Here is a 20,328-nt window from a genome sequence, read left to right on the forward strand (position 1 = left end):
AAGGGTGCCTACGAACTCATCTGTTGCCTCTTGGTTGGCAGAAGCTGCTTCTCCTGTAATCCTGACATTTTTTAAGCCAAACTTTCTAAAACTATCAAACCATCCTTGGATGGCATTAAATTCTCAAACTTTAGATCCTTCACCTTTCTTTTGCTTCAAGTCATTGTATGACTTTGCTTTTACTCAAATCATTAATTAGAGTCTATAAGTGTGCCTTTCTAATAGCTATCCTGCACCCACATAAAAGCTGCATTTTCATGTGAGATAAAAAGGTATTTCACAAAAAGTGCAAGATTTTTGTACCTGCTGGTGTAGCTATAGCAACAGCTTCACAGATTTCTTTAAAAAAAAAAAAAAAAAGAGGTCTTTATCCTGGATTCATTTCTCTTGAAATAGCAAGCAACCAAAGCTGCAGACCACAATCTATGCTACATATCAAGCCATTCAATTTTTTTCTTGTAATGTTGTGACATTTCTCTCCTTGGGAGCACTTCCAGCATCACTAGTTGCACTTCATATGGGTTCCATGGTGTTATTCAAGGTTTATGATATTGCACTACACATGATGAAACATATGCTGAAAAATACTTAATAACCACAAAAGATCACTTTTTATTGTGATAGGCAATTAACTGGAGAGACAAACTACTCATGTGGAGATGATTAGCATCATATGGCATTTTAAATGGATACTTCCAACACTTGCACTCACTAGAAATAGAGGTGGCTATTAAATTATTACAGTAATACATTATGAAGATAGTTAATTGTATGAAGTTGATTTAATACTGCATCTTTATGTTTATTCACATTTCTCTCAACTGCAAATGATGCCATGTATGGTCTGTTTGAGTTTTGTTAAATTTTAACATTTTATAGAAGATTTGTGTATATTTTATGGTAGTAAATAAACTAGTATCTATATATATTTTATGTATTCATGACATATCTAATTTTTCCTTTTTAGTTTTTTTCTTTTTTTTTTTTTTTTTTTTTGAGACAGAGGCTTGCTCTGTCGCCCAGCTGGAGTGCCATGGCATGATCCTGGCTCACTGCAACCTCCGCCTCCTGGGTTCAAGTGATTCTCCTGCCTCAGCTCCTGAGTAGCTGAGATTACAGGCGTGCGCTACCACATCCAGCTAGTTTTTGTATTTTTAGTAGAGGCAGCATTTCACCATGTTAGTTAGGCTGGTCTTGAACTCCTGACCTTATGATCCGCCTGCTTCAGCCTCCCAAAGAGCTGGGATTACAGGCGTGAGCCACCGCGCCCAGTCAGTTTTTTTCTTAATTGAAAAAATGTCTTGATATTTTTAGGCTATATAGTTCATCTGTGTTTTTTTCAAACTGTCCCAAACCTCCAAAAACATTTCCGATATATTTATTGGAAAAAAAATCCATGTATAAGTGGACCCACACAGTTCAAATCCATGTTTTCAAGCATCGGCTGTATATGCATTTTCAACTTGTAGCAGTTTCCATTAATATGCCAGTTACAGAAACTTAGAACGAACAGAAAACCAGTTAGTATCTATGATATTATAAATTAGTAAGAAAAAACTATTCGCCCTAGCAGATAAATGAACACAGAATTTGAAGAATATAAGCAATAAATGAAATAAACATGAAAAAATGTTCAACTACATTATCACTAAAAAGAAATACAAAAGAAAACAAAGTACCACTTCTTTCCATTGCTAGGGAATTTGGTGGTTCAGATCTACAATCTTGTAACTGAGATCTCTAGCTTCAAAACACTTTCAGAAGTGTTTTGAATTTCAGAGTATCTGGGACACAGACAGGTGATATGGCACAGATGCCTTACATTAAGTAATGTTCTTGGTTCTAGGGCAGCACCCTGTATTCAACCATACTGCTATGTAAAATTTCTTTAAGGGCCAGGCACGGTGGCTCATGCCTGTGATCCCAGCTCTTTGTGAGGCCGAGGTGGGTGGATCACTTGAGGTCAGGAGTTCGAGACCAGTCTGGCCAACACAGTGAAACCCCATCTCTACCAAAAATATAAAAAATTAGCTGGGTGTGGTGGCGTGAGCCTGTAATCCCAGCTACTTGGGAGGCTGAGGCAGGAGAATCACTTGAACCCAGAAGGCAAAGGTTGCAGTGAACCTAAATCATGGCACTGCACTCCAGCCTGGGCAACAGAGCGAGACTCCGTTTCCAATAAATAAATAAATAAATAAAATTTCTTCAGAGAATCTGAAGAATGTACACTGTAAGTGGAATAAATGAGACTAAGTAGCGTCATCTCAGTATAGGTCAAGTTTGGTTGCCAAATTAGTTAACAAAACTTTTGGGTTTTTTAGGCATATGGGAATTTCAGAATTGCATATAACAAACTGTTGGTTATAAAATTCTTTTTGTAAACAATTATAACACAGATCAAAAGCCATAAAAATAGCCAGATACAAAGTGAGTCACAGTATCAGAATTACCTAAGAGAACTTTTTCAAATCACGATCCTTCCCAATGAAGACATTCCATTTTCCCTAGTAGCTTCTTGTAGTAAGCCATTATAACTGACTGCAATTTGTGCTAGGCTGGAAACAGTAAGATATATTAGAAATATTTTCCTTATTTCAATGCAAATAAAACAATTTGGAAGTCCTTGGCATTTGTAATGATATTTTGCTTTCATGAACAAGAAGTATCTAAAAAAGAAACAGACAAAAAGAATATTACCTTAAAAACTGATATTTCCCAAATAACTTTAATCCCCTTGGAAAACTCCTTCATTTTATTTTATAGAGAGATGGAGAGATAAAAGAATTCTGATCAGACATGAATCACTCTGGCTACAGCGTAAAGCAGATTATAAAGGGCAAAACTATAGCAAACTGCCCTTAAAAAGACTACTACAAGAGTCCAGACAAAGCATAATGGACTTATAACAATTAACATCAAGAAAATTTTAAATCATCCCAAATAATTTCAGAAGTTTTGCCAAGTTTCACACTGACAAACTAAAACTCAAGGGATTGATAGGGCTACAATCAGGAAAATTAGGGGAGAAGAGGGAAACTCGCTAATGATGATGAGAGGCAATACAGACAGGCAGTTAGAAAATAGTATCCAGAGCTTATAGTACCAAGCAATAAGTAGTGATCCAGGCAAGCAGGTCCTTAGCATCATAGAGGTCAGATAAGCAGGTGGTATCTCAGCAATCAGGGAAAAACACAACAAGGAAACATGGCAGCAGGCAACGCTTACAGCAGATAGCAGAGAGCTCCAGCTACAAGACTAGAGTACAGGAACTTAAATATAGGACATTGTTAACACAGAAAACCAGGACAGAGCAGAACAGATACAGATCTGCACTCAAATAAACCTACTTTTATTTATGTATTTATTTATTTATTTTCAGACAATAAGGATTTATATGTCTCACAATTCCCTGGCCAGGAATTGGGTAAAAGCTAGATTAGGCAGCTCTTCTGCTTCACTGGATGTCATCTGGCATCATTTGGGATCATTCACTCATCTACATTCAGTTGATGGCAGGGCTGGGCTGAAAAGTCCAAGAAGGCATCACTCTCATGTGTCCTCACTGAAGTACTCTTCCACATGGCCTTCTTGTCTCTCCTGTGAGAGTCTGGGCTTCCTCACAGCATGGGAGTCTCAAGGTTGTCAAACTTGTTACATGGTAACTGGTTTCTACTGAGTAAAAGCATAAACTGACAAGACTTTTAAAAGCCTGCAGTCCCAGTTCCTCTGGAGGCTGAGGCAGGAGAATCTCTTGAACCCAGGAGCTAGCGGTTGCAGTGAGCAGAGAGAGCGCCACTGCACTCCAGCCTGGGTGACAGAGCGAGACTCAGTCTCAAAAAAAAAATAAATAAATAAATAGGCCCTTTAGATGCAGAAAAGTCAGGCAGGTCACTAATGTAAAAATGCCTCAGGGAGCACTAGTTCATACAGAAAGAGGTGAAAGGAAATGGGTTACGTAAGTAAAGGGGTCTAAAACTTAAAGTTTAAATACTTAGAATTAGTTAGCTTAATAGTATATCTATACAATAGAACATATTACTAAATTTTGTTAAAAAGAAGAAGAAAAAAAGGACAGCTCTTTATATGCTAAAGTCAAATGATCTCCAAGGTATATTTTAAATTTAAAAATTATGGTACAAAGCATTAATGTAGTAAATACCTTCTACATAAAAAGGTAGGGGGAAAACAGTAATCTTTCTATTTGTTTCTATTTGCATAAATACCATAGAATATACAAAAAATAAAAGTAGTCACCTATACAGAACAGGAAAGAGAAGGAGTGGTATCAAGACTTCTCATATGCCTTTTTATATTATTTTGAAACTTGAACCACGTAGCCATATTGCCAATTCAAATAGGAAAATACAACTTAAATACAATTTTAAAAGTCTGAGAATCACGGTAATATACACTGCTGTATTAATTAAACTTTGACTTATCTGTACTTACTTTGCTGTAGACTAACATAGTTATCTATGACTTATCTGTACCATTTCTAGCTATATACTAGATTTCAAGTTCCTCTGAAGATAGAACAATAATCTTGATGATAAAGAGCATGTCTTATTCAATTCTGTATCCCCACAGCCAAGCACAGTGCCTGGTACCTAGCTGGTGCTCAAAGAATACATTAAATCTGCCCTGGACTGGCTTTCCCTCTAAAGTCGCCTCCAATTCTGGACGTAATTTTTAATTGTATTGCTGGTGACTCGTCTATATACAAGAATATACTTAGAATTCGTGTTTGCATAAAAATGAGCAAAGAGAAGCTCTTAACACAACTGTATAACAAAAACACAAGATACAAATATAACTAAAAATAAAATAAACAATGACCCTTGGATTACTCCAAAGACCTACCAAAAGATGGCATTTAAAATGGGAGCAGGCAGCTATCCCAGATACCTACCAAAGTTCACTTAGGGCATTTTTTTGATAGTAGGTGTTGCTATATAGTTTTGCTTACCAAACTTTAAAATAATCACTACAGTTTCCTTCTCTTAATCCCAACAAATGTTAAGGTGTATGTAACCCTTGAAACACAAAGGTATTTTTCTCGATGCTGTCCCCTATTCTTCCATGACCTGAGGTCTCTTATCTATGGCCAGACTTCTCGAAGAGCCGTCTCATCTATATTCATTGTACACGTGGTTTCCTCAATTTAGTTTATCACACCTTTCTACTATAACTCTTCTGCTAAAGCAACAAACCTCAAACTAGTACACCTCAGAAGAGCCTTAGCATTTCAGTCGATTTTTCCAGGCTACTACCTCCTGGCTCCCCACTCCCCCTTTTAACAATCTGTAAGGTCTTAGATGAGACCTGGGGAGTTCAAATTTTTCATTAGTATCTCCATAATTCTGATACAGGCAGCTTGCCTGAACACACTGGAAAAACCAACTAGCTAAGATTATCAATAACTTTCCAATAGTCAAATTCAAAGCCTTTTGGTCTTCTCTTTTTCTCTCAGCAGCATGACAGCTTCATGAAATTCCTTACTTCATCATCATCTAACACAACCACACTCTTCTCTCTCACAACCTTTCTATCAGTCCTCTTCACTGGCTTCTTGATTTCCGAGAGTCCTTAATCTTTCAATGATGGTAGTTAGGAGCTCTGTCAGCGTGCCTCTCCCTAACTTTATATATACTTCATAAGCAGTGACAGTCACACCCATTGCTTCAGCTACCATCTACACAACCTTAAATCCTGCCACTTTGGATTCCACAGATAGAGGCTATGCAGTACAGGAGAGAAAAGATGTTTCAGTATCAGACGAATCTGAATGCAAAATATTTACTCAGCTATTTACACAGTAACATGCCTAAAGACACACACCTTTTTGAATTTCAGCTCTGTTCTCCTTTTAAAACTAGGAATGGCACCTTTCTAACAAATTTCTGTCCTGATTAAATAAGGGGGAAAAAAAGATTAAATGAGAAGTTCTCATTACCACATGGACCTGACAGCATGCCCTGAGGACCCCATGCTACAGGCCTTAGAGGTGGCAAGCAAGGAGAAAGGAGATAACTAATGTGGGGTCAGAAGACTGGCACATACAAGGGGATTGAGCAGATAAGTAAATACACTGAGGAGATAATAGGAACCAATTTCTCACTGCTGGAGAAGAGATTTACAAATACAGAAAGGGAAAAGGCTAGACGAATCCTGAGATGTTAGATTGGAATTGGCTGTATCAGTGTGAACTTTTTTTTTTTTTTTTTTTTAAGATGGGAGTCTTGATCTGTCCCCCAGGCTGGAGTGCAGTGGTGCGATCTCCGCTCACTGCAAGCTCCGCATCTCCCCACCCCCGCCCAGTTCACGCCATTCTCCTGCCTCAGCCTCCTGAGCAGCTGGGACTACAGGTGCCCGCCACCACGCCCAGCTAATTTTTTTGTATTTTTAGTAGAGATGGGGTTTCACCATGTTAGCCAGGATGGTCTCGATCTCCTGACCTCGTGATCCGCCCGCCTCAGCCTCCCAAAGTGCTGGGATTACAGGCTTGAGCCACCGCGCCTGGCCCAGTGTGAACTTTTAAAATACCTCTACACAGGCATAGAAACAGATTCAGATGTGTGCATACATATATGCAATTCCTAGCTCTATCCCCCTAAAAGTGATGACATACCAACAGAAATGAACACAGTAAACACTCGGATCTCAGTTCCTAAACAGCACCTCTACTTAAAAAAAAAAAAAAAATCTGGATTCCTTAGAAAAACAAACTATTTCAGAGCTGTGATTGGAGATTATTAAGATCATCTGGAACATCTTGTTAGGCCAGAATGTAAGGAAATACACCAAGGAGGGGGACAGGTCAAGGAGATAGGGGAGCCAACTTAAAGGCCAAATTTGGGACAATTTGACCAACAAAATGAAATTTTAAAATGACAGTAACTAATAAAAACCACTAAACAGAAACAAATCCAGGAGAATATATCGATATAAATAAATGAATAAATAAATGTATGGAGAAGAAGGGGGAAATCTCTGTCAGTAGAATATGAACTAATAAATGTAGGCGACAGCTTTCACAGTTGTGGCTGATTCAGGTAGCAGTCATCAGACCTGAAGGCTGGTGGTTAGCACCTTCAGCTCTATTGACACACTCCTAGATATCTTCTCACATGAGAATTCTCAATTACAAAAGGAAAAAACGGTAACTTCACAGTAGAGAAACCCAGCAGACTTGAATTTAACAGATGTTCAAAGTTAAACATCGCTGGTAGCAGGACTATACAGCACGTTTCCTAGTGACGTACTAAGAATATCACAACATTATTTCTATGGCATTCTTGCCAACAATGCACTCGGTCTGCACATGAGGAACCACTGGATGAACTTAAGTTGAGGAAAACATGTTACAGAAAAAAAGGACTCCACTCGTTAAAACTGTCAAGGTCATAAAGGACAGGGAAATATTAAGGAACCATTCCAAACTGATGGGAGACTAAAAGATGTGACAATCAAATGCAATGTGTGAACCTGAATTGGATGCTGGACCAAAAAGAAACGAGACACACTACTGGGATAGCTGGAAAAATTTGAATGGCATCTAGGGACCTGAAGGTAGCGCTGTATCAATGTTGATTTCCTGATTTCGCAGTTATGTAGGAAACTGTCCTGTTTTCTAAATACACACTAAAATATTTAGGAGTGATAGGCATCATGTCTGCAACTTGCTCTCAAATAATTCAGAAAAAAGTCAAATGAAATTAGAAATGGTGCATTCCCCTGAAATGGAGAAATAAGGATTAAAATGTAGGACCAGAAATGAGAGAGGATGAGGTTGTTTCACTGAAATTTGAGGATCCAATTAGATATAGTAGAAAAAGGGAAAGGGTTGAAGACAATTCCAAGGTTACCCCTTGGGGCATCCTGAAAAGAAGACCTTACTGAGCCAAGCACTAGATGTTCCAGGCTCATTCTGTGTTGTGTATACACATGATACATAGCTAGTACAATGTTAAAAATTAGTTTAAGGCGATTTGGGAGCTCTTTGTTGTACTTTTCTTGAGATTTCTCATTAGGTTTGAAATTATTTTAAAATGTTAAATAAGAACTCATGACAACTTCACTGTCTAGCAAAATACCTGGCTCACTGGAAGCGCTCAATAAAAATCATCTGGCTTTCCCTCGCTAAAGAAGGGAAGTTGCTAAAGAAGAAATCTTAGCATTATCTTCAACTCTTCCCCCACAATGTCCAAATGGACTCTCAGGTCTAGTGAAACTACTCAGTTTTCAGTTCTAATCTATATTACCCTATTTCTGGTTCCTATCATCCCTCCCGTGGACCACTGCAACAGCATCTGGTCTCTTTGGTCTCTCTGCTCCATTTCTAACCTCATCATCCTTGCATTATCCTTGTATCTTTGCATCATTATCTAGAAGTCACGAATTACCTTTCAAAACCCGCATCTAATCTTATCATTCCTTATTTAAATACCTCTAATTGTTCCCGAATGTTAATGCTGATTTCTCAAGAGGCAGACTAAATGCGTGTTTAGGGTACCAGTAACGCAAGGGCACCAAAAAGATATTTCACACATACACACACACATACACGCACACGCACATGCACACACAACAGTGAAGTGGGGGAGGCAGCGGGTAAAGGGAGAGAAAAAGAGGAAGAAAGACGAGGGACTCTGACTTAAGAATTCTCAAGTTTACCTTAAGCTTACTTTAGGATTTGATATTTATTTCTGATTACACAGTGTATGCCAAGGGTGAGTGGGTACCATAAACTTTCCAATACTTACAGTCTCTTAAAGAGTGGTTTTCCCAATCCTTTTCCCAACTTGGCAACAAAGAAAATAATAATTTCTTAGCACACCGGGATAAGCCACGAAGGCTATTCAAAGCCAAAAGAAACCATCCTGGGGCGGGGTGGGGAAGGGGATCTGATATGCCCAGGTCCCATAAACAAGGGTATCTTGCTCTCTGAAACACTGGTAAACCATTCATGGCACGCCAGTTGGGAAGCTCTATTTTAAAGGTCTTAAAATGATCCCACTCATTGCCCAAACACAAGGACCCCCACAAGGCTTCATTTCCCACTGCAATCAACACACATGCGTGCGCACGAGCACACACACACACACACGCACACGCAGAGATTCACACAAAGGAACAGACAACCACACCCACCCAGAGACAGACAGACATATCCAACAAGACAACTTACATTTCTCCAAACACAACACGCATCCGTTCATACTTGACTTTTTGTACATGCTGTTCTCTCTACCCAGATCAATTCCAAATGATCCTTCAAGACCATATTCAAATGCCACTTCTCTTTTCCCCAGATCTTATTACACTGTCACTATGAATTGTAATTGTTTGTTGACATGTGTTACCATCCTAGAATGTGAGCTCAAGGACAAAAATCATGTCTTATTTACCTTTATACCATTGCTCCCACTACAATTGGCATTTCAAATGTTTGCTTAACTAACATATAAAGGAATGTTCACCATCATCCCCAAATAAATTTTCAAATTACATTAATTAAAACAATGAAATACAATTATACAATTAGCATTTTTTCTTCCCAAAACAAGGACACCCACTGTAGGTACTTTTGTAAGAGAGAGATCTGGCATAGAAATATTCATGACACTTGACCATTATCCCAGTCCTAGGGTTTTAAACTGAGGAAATAAACAAAAAACCGGTTAACAAAAGGTAAATGTCTAAATCAGTCATGGTATATCACCTGAATGTTTAATCACTTAAATTATATTCACTGACCTTGGCGGCTTTGGGTAGCTAAAATAAATAAATAAATAAATAATATTCATGAAGATGGGAATAGAAAAATGAAAAAAAATACCAACTATCACTTATTGATCATCTCTTCTATTTAAAGCACAATGCTAGATGCCTTACATATATTATCTTAATCCTCACAACAATTCAAGGCCAACTGACTCAGAAATTATATAATTTGTACAAGGTTTTTGAGGCTAGATTCCAAACCAGATTTGACTCCAAAGTCTATGATCTTTTCCCTACATTGCACAGTCTCTACTACACAATGTTCCCAATATATTCATCTCAAAATTCTATCTCTACCACACAACTTTATTTTTTAAATATGAACAATTATCTGCAAGGAAACAAAAAAAATATATTATGGTGGTGACCAAGGGTAAATGTTGTTACAGTATTTATCTTTTTAAAGAATTAGCAACTTTTAAAAGCAGTATTGTTGAAAAATAGACTAAATTCATAAGGCAATACAAACGAAACAATTCTTATTTTAATTTTTTTAACCTAAGAAAATTAAGGAAACAGAGTAGGTAACATAAAAATTTAAGCAGGAAAAAAAAAAAAAAGCTTAAGAAGGATGTATTAAACTATATCTAAACAAACATGTTAACCTTAGGGTACCTATTACCAGGATTCATTAACTGATCCTTGTGAGTGGATTAAGCAGCATTCTTCCAGAAACAGGTGAATTTTGAAAAAGGTTTAAAGAGGTGGCATATGAACTGGAGAAGGCGATGTTTAAATTAAGGAAATGAGGACAAAGGAAAAAACAAGGCTATTTTCTTTTTAAGCAAGAATGAGAAACAAGGTTAATGAGATGAAGTTGGTAGAAAGTCTTCAAGGTGAAGCAGGTAAATTTGTAATTAATTTGATAAGTACCAGGGAACTCCTATATATTTTTAAATGGGAAGGTGGCGTGTTAAAATATGACCTTTAAAGATTCAAACTTTGTTCCATCATAAAGTACTGCCTTGAGTTACACAATGTTTTTGCCAAACAACTGGGGAGGTGGGGAATAATCCACTACCCTTTATGTGTGCTTTATACATACTCTTCTCAAAAAGAGAAACTGACTAAATAAAAATCTTTAGGTAATGGGTGAGCATACTGGGGAGGGGGATCCTTTCAGATACAATGCTTGTGAATATTAAATGCTACTGTATGTTTTAATAAGAATCACAGAATTTTAAGCAAGAAGGAACCTTGGAGATAATCTTTCAGTGGCAACCCCTTCATTTTCACACCAGATTAAATTGAAGCTCAGAACTAAATAACTTGCCTAATGCCATATATAAATAAACTAGTGCAAGATTAAATACTAGAACTCAGATTTTCTAAGCAGGAAGACCTAAAGCTATGCTGTCCAATACTACAGATACCAGCCACATCTGGCTATAAATTTAAATTGATTAAAATTAAATACAATTTTAAATTTAGTTTCTCAGACACACTCGTCACACTTTAAGTGCTCCACAGCCATACATGGTTAATGGTTACCATAACTAACAGTGCAAATAATATTTCTATCATATTTGTCAATTATACTTCAATAAAGTTGAAGGAAAAAATATTTCCATCATTGCAGAACGTTTAATTGGACAGAACTGATCTAAAGAATAGTTTCAGAGAATTCCACTTACTAGAAGTATGAGCCTGGACAAGTCATTTCATTTCCCTTAGCTTCTATTTGGCAGGGAGGGGACAGGATTAATAGTACCTACCTCATAAAGTGTACTTGGTGAGTGGAACATGAAAAGCCCCTTATACGGTATCTGACACTTAACAGACAATAAATACTAACACTCTTCCCTTCTGGATCCTTTTTTCTTTCAACTACTCTATATAACCTCCTTGTTAAAAAACACAAACACAATAACCAATCCAAGTTGATATCTTCCTCATGATAGTCTATACGATGTAATTTTCATTTTGTACTAATTTATTCAACTACTTGCATCTCTCTTCCAAAGTTTCTACTTAAGAATAATGAAATGAAGAATGAATGTGAGGGAAGATACCTCTAATGAAATGAAAGAGAGTCTAATAAATTTCCCCTCCTCTTTTTCCCCATTCATGCAAAAGGTAAGAAATTATGCTGTTCCTAGACAATGGTACTTTCATATCAATAAAGATGATTCTATGGTATTTCTACATTATACCCTATCTCACCGTCTGTACTACTAATTAAATATTAAATGAAGAGAGAACAACACCTCCTTCCTACAGTACTTTTCTGGCAAACAATAAAAAGGATGTTCGGAATGCTAAGCCAAACTCAAGGCTTCAGAGCTTATTCTAGTAAACTGGCAAATTTAACACATCTGGACTGTGGTACATAAAAAACTTCGTAACATGCAATAACCGAGAAAAACAACAAAATTCAACTCAGTTCGTAAACTTCTACCAATAGCTAAATTTTATATAGGAGCAACAATTCATATTTAGCCACAATAACCACTCCTAGCCACAGCAACCATTCCTAGTGAGTTGATCAATTTTGCATTCTAAGAATTTAGGCAGAACTTTTAAACATTTGCCCTTAAACATACACCAAACAAGATTTCCACATATTTTTAGAAAAGTTTTCTTGTTTAAAAGTGGCCATATTAACTCTCAAGCGGAGGCAAAAGTACTCTCGATAACAGACCTCCTTGCAATTCTCTGCTAGTCTCTTACTTTGCTCCTTAAAGACAACTTACTAAAAACCATGATCACTGATCCCACTTTTAGAGTTTGTAAGTCATAAATAAATACTAAACAGATAACAATGGATACTGTACAACTCAATTATGTTTAAAAAACAATACTATTTTAAAAATACAAATCACACTTTAATAACAATCTAACGAAGTCATATAAGTTAAAAAAAAAAGCTGAAAAGTTTTTATTACCATCTCACATAAACTGTATTACTATCTCACTTTATTATACTTTTTTTAAAAGTTAGGCATCTATGCCCAAACTGATTAAATCGAGTATGAGAGATCTATAATTTTTTTTAAAGTCCTTCAACAATAATGAAGTGTACCCTGGTCACCGAATAGTTCAAATGAAATTTCCTGAGGCTGCATTCTAAGTACATCCGACCCAGAAAGTATTTTTAGCAAGTATGTTCAATCAATGCTGGTTTTATGCCTAGCCTAAATTAGAAATTGGGTGTTATAAATTTAAAGTAACAATGTTACCAGGGACATTTTAAAAGATATTTAATTAGAACATAAGAAAAAAACACAAGTTTGACTCAATTCAATACCTACAGCTCTGAAGCTAAGACGTTAGAAAACGGGCAGTAAGAAAATCCCATCCTCATCTATTACTACTTTTGAGGAACCTGTGATTTTCTAACTTAATAAACGTGGACCTACTCAATTAATATTTTTAAAAACTACAAAATAGTGATGCCTCCTTGGATTTTAAAAACCTCTTGCCAAATTTTTAAAACAGACTAGCAAAATCACAAACATTCCCATGTACAAAAAGGACTGTTTCTCTTATAAATCACTCAAGATCATATTATGGGACCGTGCGTGTTTCAATGCAAAATGTAACAAAGATATGTGTACCATAAAAAATGCGAAGAGACATAAAAATTGCTTTTGTGGTAACTGGAGCATAAATTTATTCTGACAAAAAATGGTGATGTCCACAAAATGATCACATTCATGAGCTAGTGAAGAGGTTCTGTACAATACACAAACTTTTGCTTAGGAGTTTTTTCTTTAAAAGAAAGCTGAATTTATATTAATCAAATCTAAGATTTAAATGATATATCTAGCTCTATTCCATTAAGCACACTTTAGGCTCTGAACAATACTTTATTTTAAGGCCATCTCCTTCCCCCTTAAAATTGAAAAAAAATTTTTTTCCTCTGGCACGTTCAAGTTCAGAAAACCAAGATTTAAAAATGCCCTGGTTTTTACTATTCCAATCTTCTTTCTACTCTAATTGCCTTTTGCAAGTCGGACACATTGGCCTTTTGTTTTTATCTTTCTCCATAAATACGTTTTAAATGTGACCAATCCGCTGTACTCTTTCAACTGGGCCCAAGATCTGGACACAGAAACTTAGTATTACTGAAACCTCTTATTCGAAAAGCAGCTGGCATACTGCAGATGTATAACAAGTTACCCTAGAACAAGCGTTCTGAAAAATCCTACAAATCGTCCTTGTACATACTGATGTCACTACATGATGCAAGCCCAGACATAAAATCTTCCACCCCAAGTTTTGCAGAAACATCCACACATCACCTGTGCAACTGTAAGCTGTTCCATTTTATGGAAACCCTGCGAAATGCATCATTATTTACCTACAACTTTTTTTTTTTTTTTTTTTTTTTTTTTTTTTAGCTGAACTACAGATTCCCAAATACAGGTATAGACTGATAGAATCATAACAGGCTTAAAACTTCAATGGTAGGAAGAGTTGGCTCATGCAACGTGCAAAAAGCGCTCATATGAGCCAATTTAAGAAAAAAAAAAAAAAGGAATTCTACCAGCAATGGAAAACTCAAGATTCCAAAGCTTTACCTAGAGTTTAGGTACTGGGGAACATTCCATCTCCGCACCTATTCCATCCCTTGTCCCTTCTCTGACCCATAACAGAGATTCCAACTATAACCCCCGCAAGAGCAGAGGTCCCGGGAAGAAAGGAAATAAGGCATTTTTTTTTCCCTTCCTTTTAAATCATCCTCGTACCTCAGGCTTGCTCTACCTGGCTCACCTCCCAGGAGCCACACATGCAGGTAAGAGCCTCGCGTTCAGCGTGCAGGGCCGAGAGGCCGGCGGGGACCGGAGAACCTCTTACCTTCGTATATCACAGCCGCGTCCTCTCGGCTGGAGAAAAAAAGCCTCGAGGCCCCGGCGCGCAGGGGAGAAGCGCGTCCGCCGTGCCGCTCCGGGGGGCTACCTCAGCGCCCCCCGAGCAGCCGCCGCCGCAGCGGTCGCGCCACGACCCGGAGCCGCCAGCACCACCTCATGCTGCTGGGCAGCCGCGGGCCGGCGTCGCCAGGGAGGTGGCAGGGAGGCGGGCAGCCGGCGACCTCTCCTACCTCCCTGCGGGGATGAGATAATCCACACCCCCAAAAGTGCGTGGGGGAGGGGGGCCTGGCCCCAATCCTCCGACCCCTCGGCCAAAGCCAAGTCTCTTTCCTCTCCGGCTCAGGCCCAATTCCGGCCCCTGGAACCCAGGAGTCCTGAGAGAACAATGTTGCTGGTGGGGCGCGAGGAGCGGAAAAGCGCGCTGCACGGCGTGAGCTGGCGGGTAATCCTGGGCAGCGTTTGTGTGTGAGAGTGCAAGAGGAGCTCAGTCACCCCCCTCCTTCTCCACCTCCCCTTCCTCCCCCTCCTCCTCCGCTATCTCTTCCTCCTCCCTCAAGCACACCCCCTCTCCCAGGCCGCAGCATAGCAACCGAACATGGCGGCTGCGCAGGCGCCGCCAGTCAGCGGCCGGGAGCGGCGGCGGCAGCAGCAGGAGGCGATCTCGCGAGAAGCGAGGCTAAAAGCCTGCCCCGCCAGCGCAGGGAGGAGAAGTCGCTCCAGTCGGAGCGCGAAGGGACACGCAGGTGCGAGAGAGGACGGCCTAGCAGGATTGGGAGGGCGGATTGGAGCGCGGATTGGAGGGGGAGGCGGAGCGCTGTGGCCCCCGCCCCGCAGCCGCATCGCGATTGGTTGCTTGGGCTGCGACCCCTGCTGCACCCACTGACCTGAGGGACCGGATAGTGGGACAAGAAGCCAGTGTTAAAAGGGAAAACCAGACCGCTTGGCAGCAGGTCGCCCCAACCTCAGTGCTCCTAAAGGATATAGGTTTTGGGGGGCAGTTTTGAATCATTTCCTCTCCTAAACATAGGCTCCAAAACAAAGCCTCAGCAACCAACCTTCGTTTATAAAACAAACGTTCGGGGGTGCCTTCTGTGTGCCTGAACGGTGTGCTTTTTAAAATTTAGTTCATTCCAATAACATGAATTTGGTGTTATCACGCCAGGGTTTTTAGCCAGGTGCATTATAATATTTTACTGGTCATACAAACTTATTGGTAATAGGACAGTTGCCTGCGGGTGATCTCAGCTGAAATGGAGGAAGAAGGGATTTGGGGACCGCCACACTTCCTTTTTGCCCAATTTTTTATTAGTGCCCTTTTCTGTCTCCAGGTGCCTTCTTTGTCCTTCCTTGCTCTTAGCTTGAGCATCCTATCAGAGCCTACCTTTATAAAGACGATCTTTCCAAAACCACTTTCCCCCCAAGCCGACAAAATGACTACAAATCAAGGGAATTTGAACAAATCTGGACAAGATAGAAATTTATATTGACTCACTTCTGCCTCACACCTGTTAGTTTTTCCATTTGAAAAAGACAGCTTGCCCATCCATGTTTCCTGCTTTACTTCTTCACTTGCTTTTCTTCCCAGATCTCTGTTGTAACCAATGCTCATTCATTCCTCCCTAAATATGCATTCCTGCCTGTGACTCGCCATTTTCTGTCTTTGATCATGCCAGTCCCTCTGCTAAAATGCTCTTCACCTCATTGTCATCTGTCAACATCCAGTCATCCTCCAACCAAAGATCACATGAGACTTCCACCAGAAATTGAATGTTTCATATAAATAGAATCATACAATATGTAATTTTTGTTGAGAGGCAAGGTCTCGCTATGTAAACAGAATCATACAATATGTAATTTTTGTTTAGAGGCAAGGTCTTCCTATGTTGTCAGGCTGGTCTCCAACTACTGGGCTCAAGAGATTTTGCCTTAACCTTTGGAGTAGCTGGGATTATAGGTGTGAGCCACCTGGCTTACATGTAGTCGTGTGTCTGGTGTTAAGCAAGACACAAAAGTTCCCGAGTTGAACTTCCCCTGCAAGTCACCAGGATGGACCCTTTGAAGTTACCAATACTCACCATTATTCCTTGAAAAATCTGAGTTCACCTTAAATCTACCTGCCTGCAACCCTGGAAGGAGAAGAATCAATAATTGTCCTTAAAAATAAAGAGAGAGAGAGAGCGCTTTAGACTGTGCCCCAGCCTCACATGGGCCCATTGAAAGTTGAATTGTGAAATAATAAATTAATATATCTCACACTTTAATGTACATGCTGATCACCTGGGGTTCTTATTAAACTGCATGTTCTAATCCATTAGGTCTAGAGTGGACCTGAGACTCTGCATTGCTTTTTTTGTTTATTTTTTACATAGAGACAGTCTCTCACCAGCCCAGGCTGGTCTTGAACTCACCTGGCCTCAAACAATTTTCCTGCCTTGGCCTCCCAAAGTGCTAGGATCACAGGAGTGAGCCACTGCACCTGGCCTAGAAACTCTTTCTAACAAGCTCCTTGGCTTTTGGACCACCCTGGAGTAGCAAGGATGTAGTTCCTTAAACTGCAGTCTAAGAAAATATATATGCAAATTCTCTACAAAATATGTAAATATTTTGCTCTTGCTTAAATTATGTTCTTTTAAAAGTTAATATATTCTAACCGCTATGCTGGATCATTTGATGACCACCTTGTAACGAAACCCTGCACTTGATTTTGTATTTGGCACCAAGCACAAATTTAATTTTCTGGGGCTAATGGGAAGAGAATAGAATACTTCTTGTGGAAAGGACAGCATTCTGGCTAAGCGAAGGTCACACGTCCTTTACGGCACACTGCACAAAAGTTTAACAGAAATTCAAATAGAGAAGAATGTTGGGATAATTAAGTCAATTATAAGCATGCCAAACAAAAAAGCACATACCATAGCAGTGAGTTCCATATTCTCATATCAGAGGACAATTTAATTTCAGCAAAACAACAAATGTCGTTACCACACATTACATACATAATATTAATTGAATTTTTTAAATTTGTGAATTTAATTTCTAAAATTATTTTAGTTTTATAGACGTGAGCTATAAGAATAAGAAATTATTACCTAAAGTTTATGTATAATTAAGAGACATAATTAAAATGACTTAACAGTTGGAAGTTAGCAAGAATTTTTTTTTTTTTTTCATTCAGAAGTGGCCTCAAACATTACTGGATATTGGCAGACACTGCTATTGACTGATTTTTTTCCTTGTCTGCAGCCTGCCCTTGACTGTGCTTTGGGAGAGTAAGAGCAAAGGTTGTATCCACACTTGGAGGATATTGGCAGGCAAGGACTGGCCATTTTGCACTGTGTGGTCAATGGTAGGACCTCTCTTAACCCTGGGTAGCTACAGCCAGAAGGGAACAGACATTTGTTCTTGCCTGTATGGGCCTTGGCAGTGACCCCAGGCAGCAGCAGTGGAGAAGCAGCTTTGACTAGGCACTGTGGCTGACTCACCAGCACCCACTATCAGTAACTGGAGAGGACCCCTTTGGAAGAAATGAGTAACAGTGGGATCACTGGGGATATCTAGGGATAAGAACCTCAAGGGAAGGTTGGACTCTACTCGCTAGGTAGAGCTCAGAGTGGTATGAATTTTAACTTCAAAAAGCACATGACTTAAACTGACTTCATTTTGTTACCTATGCTGGTGAGGCGGGACATACAAGGTATACAGGCTTTCAGTCAAATGTGAGTGCTGTCTAACCTGGTCCCCAACAGGAGACCTTGGTTAGGTACCTGTCTGCCTTAGCTAGTCAATTAAGGGAGAATTTCATCTTTTTTACCTGCCTGGAATCTTCATGCATAACTTAAAAGCAAAAACAAGCATATTTAAATAATTGAAACCTTTAAAGAGGTGGCACACGTTTCCAGTAAGTTCAGGATTCTGTGGCTTGGGCTTCCTTTAATCACAGAGCTGTGTTAAATATACTTAAAACATTAAAAATCCTATACCATATAACTCAGAGGCAGTTGGCCCAGATTTGTCACCATGTCAGCATGGCTCTCTCCCTCTTCATTTTCAGCAATTCTTTCCTTTTTTTCCTTTATTGCTGAATAGCAGCAGAAGACCTGTTAGCAATCCTGATATCAGGAACTGTACAAAAAAAGTGTAACATTTTAAAAATCTAAGACTTCCTCCTACTCTCAGTCCCACTCTCAAAAGTTTTATTGACAGTTCTTGCGTACCCTTCCAGAATTTTCTCTGAACATACAAGCTAAACCTACATCTCTTTTCCCTACACACAAGGGATCATACCGTATTTCACTTACAAATGTGTGTGGAAATCATTCCTCAACAAAACATATGGATACATGTCATTCTAAGGGCTGAACCATAATGTATTTAACTTTCTCTAATTAATGGGCATCGGGCTGTTTCTAGTAATTTACTGTTACAAATAATGCTCTAAAGAACGTTTTCATCGAAGCATTTCTTTAAGACAAATTCTTGGAAATGCAATTGCTGGGTTGAAGGGTATGGCCATGTTTAACTTTGATAAATGCTGCCAAATTGACTACTGATTGCCTCACTGTGTGAGAGTTATTACTACTATAATCCAACTCTTATCATTCTGGGTTTTGTATTTTTCACAATAAAAAAAAAATCCCGTATTTTCTTCTAGTACTTTTAGTTGTGTTTTTTAAATACTTAAAAATCCATGATCCCAATCTCAGGATTGTTAGTGGGTCTTCTGCTGCTATCTGGGAAATAATTTTGGTGTAAGGGGATAGAGATGCAGCTTTTTTTTTTTTTTTTTTTAAATAACTATCCAGTTGTCCTAATACCACCTATGGAATAAACACACACACACACACACACACACCCCAGATTGCTTTCATCAGATATGAAATTCTCAAAGATTTTTTTGGATCTGGACTTTTTTTTTACTTCATGCCATTGATTTACTCCATCTCTATTTTCATTTCTTGTTGCTGCTGTAACAAATTACCATAACTTTGACCGCACATGGTGGCTCATGCCTGTAATCCCAGCACTTTAGAAGGCCGAGGCAGGTGGATCTCTTGGGGTCAGGAGTTCAAGACCAGCCTAGCCAACATGGTGGCCAGGTATAGTATAGATGGAGTTCCATCTATACTAAAAAAATACAAAAAACTGGCCAGGTGTGGTGACACACACCTGTAGTCCCAGCTAATCGGGATGCTGAGACAGGAGAATCACTTGAACCTGGGAGGCAGAGGTTGCTGTGAGCTGAGATCACACCACTGCACTCCACGTGGGTGACAGAGTGAGACTCTGTCTCAAAAAGAACTCCCAAAAACCAAAAAAATTACCATAACTTTAGTGGCTTAAAAGAACACAAATTTATTATCTTACAGTTCTGGACATCAAAAATCCAAAATAGGTTGCCAAGCTGTGTTCCTTGAGGAGGCAGGCTCTAGGGGAGAATCTGTTCCCATGCCTTTTCCAGCTCCTGGAAGCCACCTGCATTCTTTGGCTCATGGCTCCCTCCCCCATCTTCAAACCTAGTAGCATGGCATCAAATTTCTCTCTCATCATCTTTTCTGCCTTTTTTTCTCCCTCTTGCCTCCCTTTTACAAGGATCTTTGTGATTGCATTGTGTCTACCCACATAATCCAGGATAATAGTCACATCTCAAAATCTTTAACTTAACCACATCTGCAAAATCCTTTTTGCTGTGCAAGCTAACACTCACAGGTTCTGTGGATTAGGGATCTTTGGA

General features: G+C 39.1%; 1 protein-coding gene and 1 long non-coding RNA gene across 24 annotated transcripts in view; both read right to left on the reverse strand.

Moving 5' to 3' along the window:
- Nucleotides 1–20,328, reverse strand: part of PTPN4 (protein tyrosine phosphatase non-receptor type 4) — a 293,063-nt gene that overhangs the window by 220,275 nt on the left and 52,460 nt on the right. For 19 of the 23 annotated variants that reach the window (XM_005572938.4, XM_065525376.2, XM_074008842.1 and 16 more), the window contains exon 1: nucleotides 14,584–15,015. The exons of the other annotated variants lie outside the window; for them this stretch is intronic. The gene's annotated coding sequence lies outside the window, so the exon portion shown is untranslated. Of the gene's footprint in view, nucleotides 1–14,583; nucleotides 15,016–20,328 lie in introns of those variants that run through there. 23 annotated transcript variants of the gene reach the window in all.
- Nucleotides 1,308–2,588, reverse strand: LOC141408167 (uncharacterized). Its single transcript, XR_012421055.1, has 2 exons — nucleotides 2,451–2,588; nucleotides 1,308–1,499 (listed from the first exon to the last, which is right to left on the reverse strand). It is a non-coding gene; the product is annotated as an uncharacterized lncRNA (long non-coding RNA).

This window comes from Macaca fascicularis, chromosome 12, assembly GCF_037993035.2.
Source record: "Macaca fascicularis isolate 582-1 chromosome 12, T2T-MFA8v1.1".
Classification (NCBI taxonomy): Eukaryota; Metazoa; Chordata; class Mammalia; order Primates; family Cercopithecidae; genus Macaca; species Macaca fascicularis.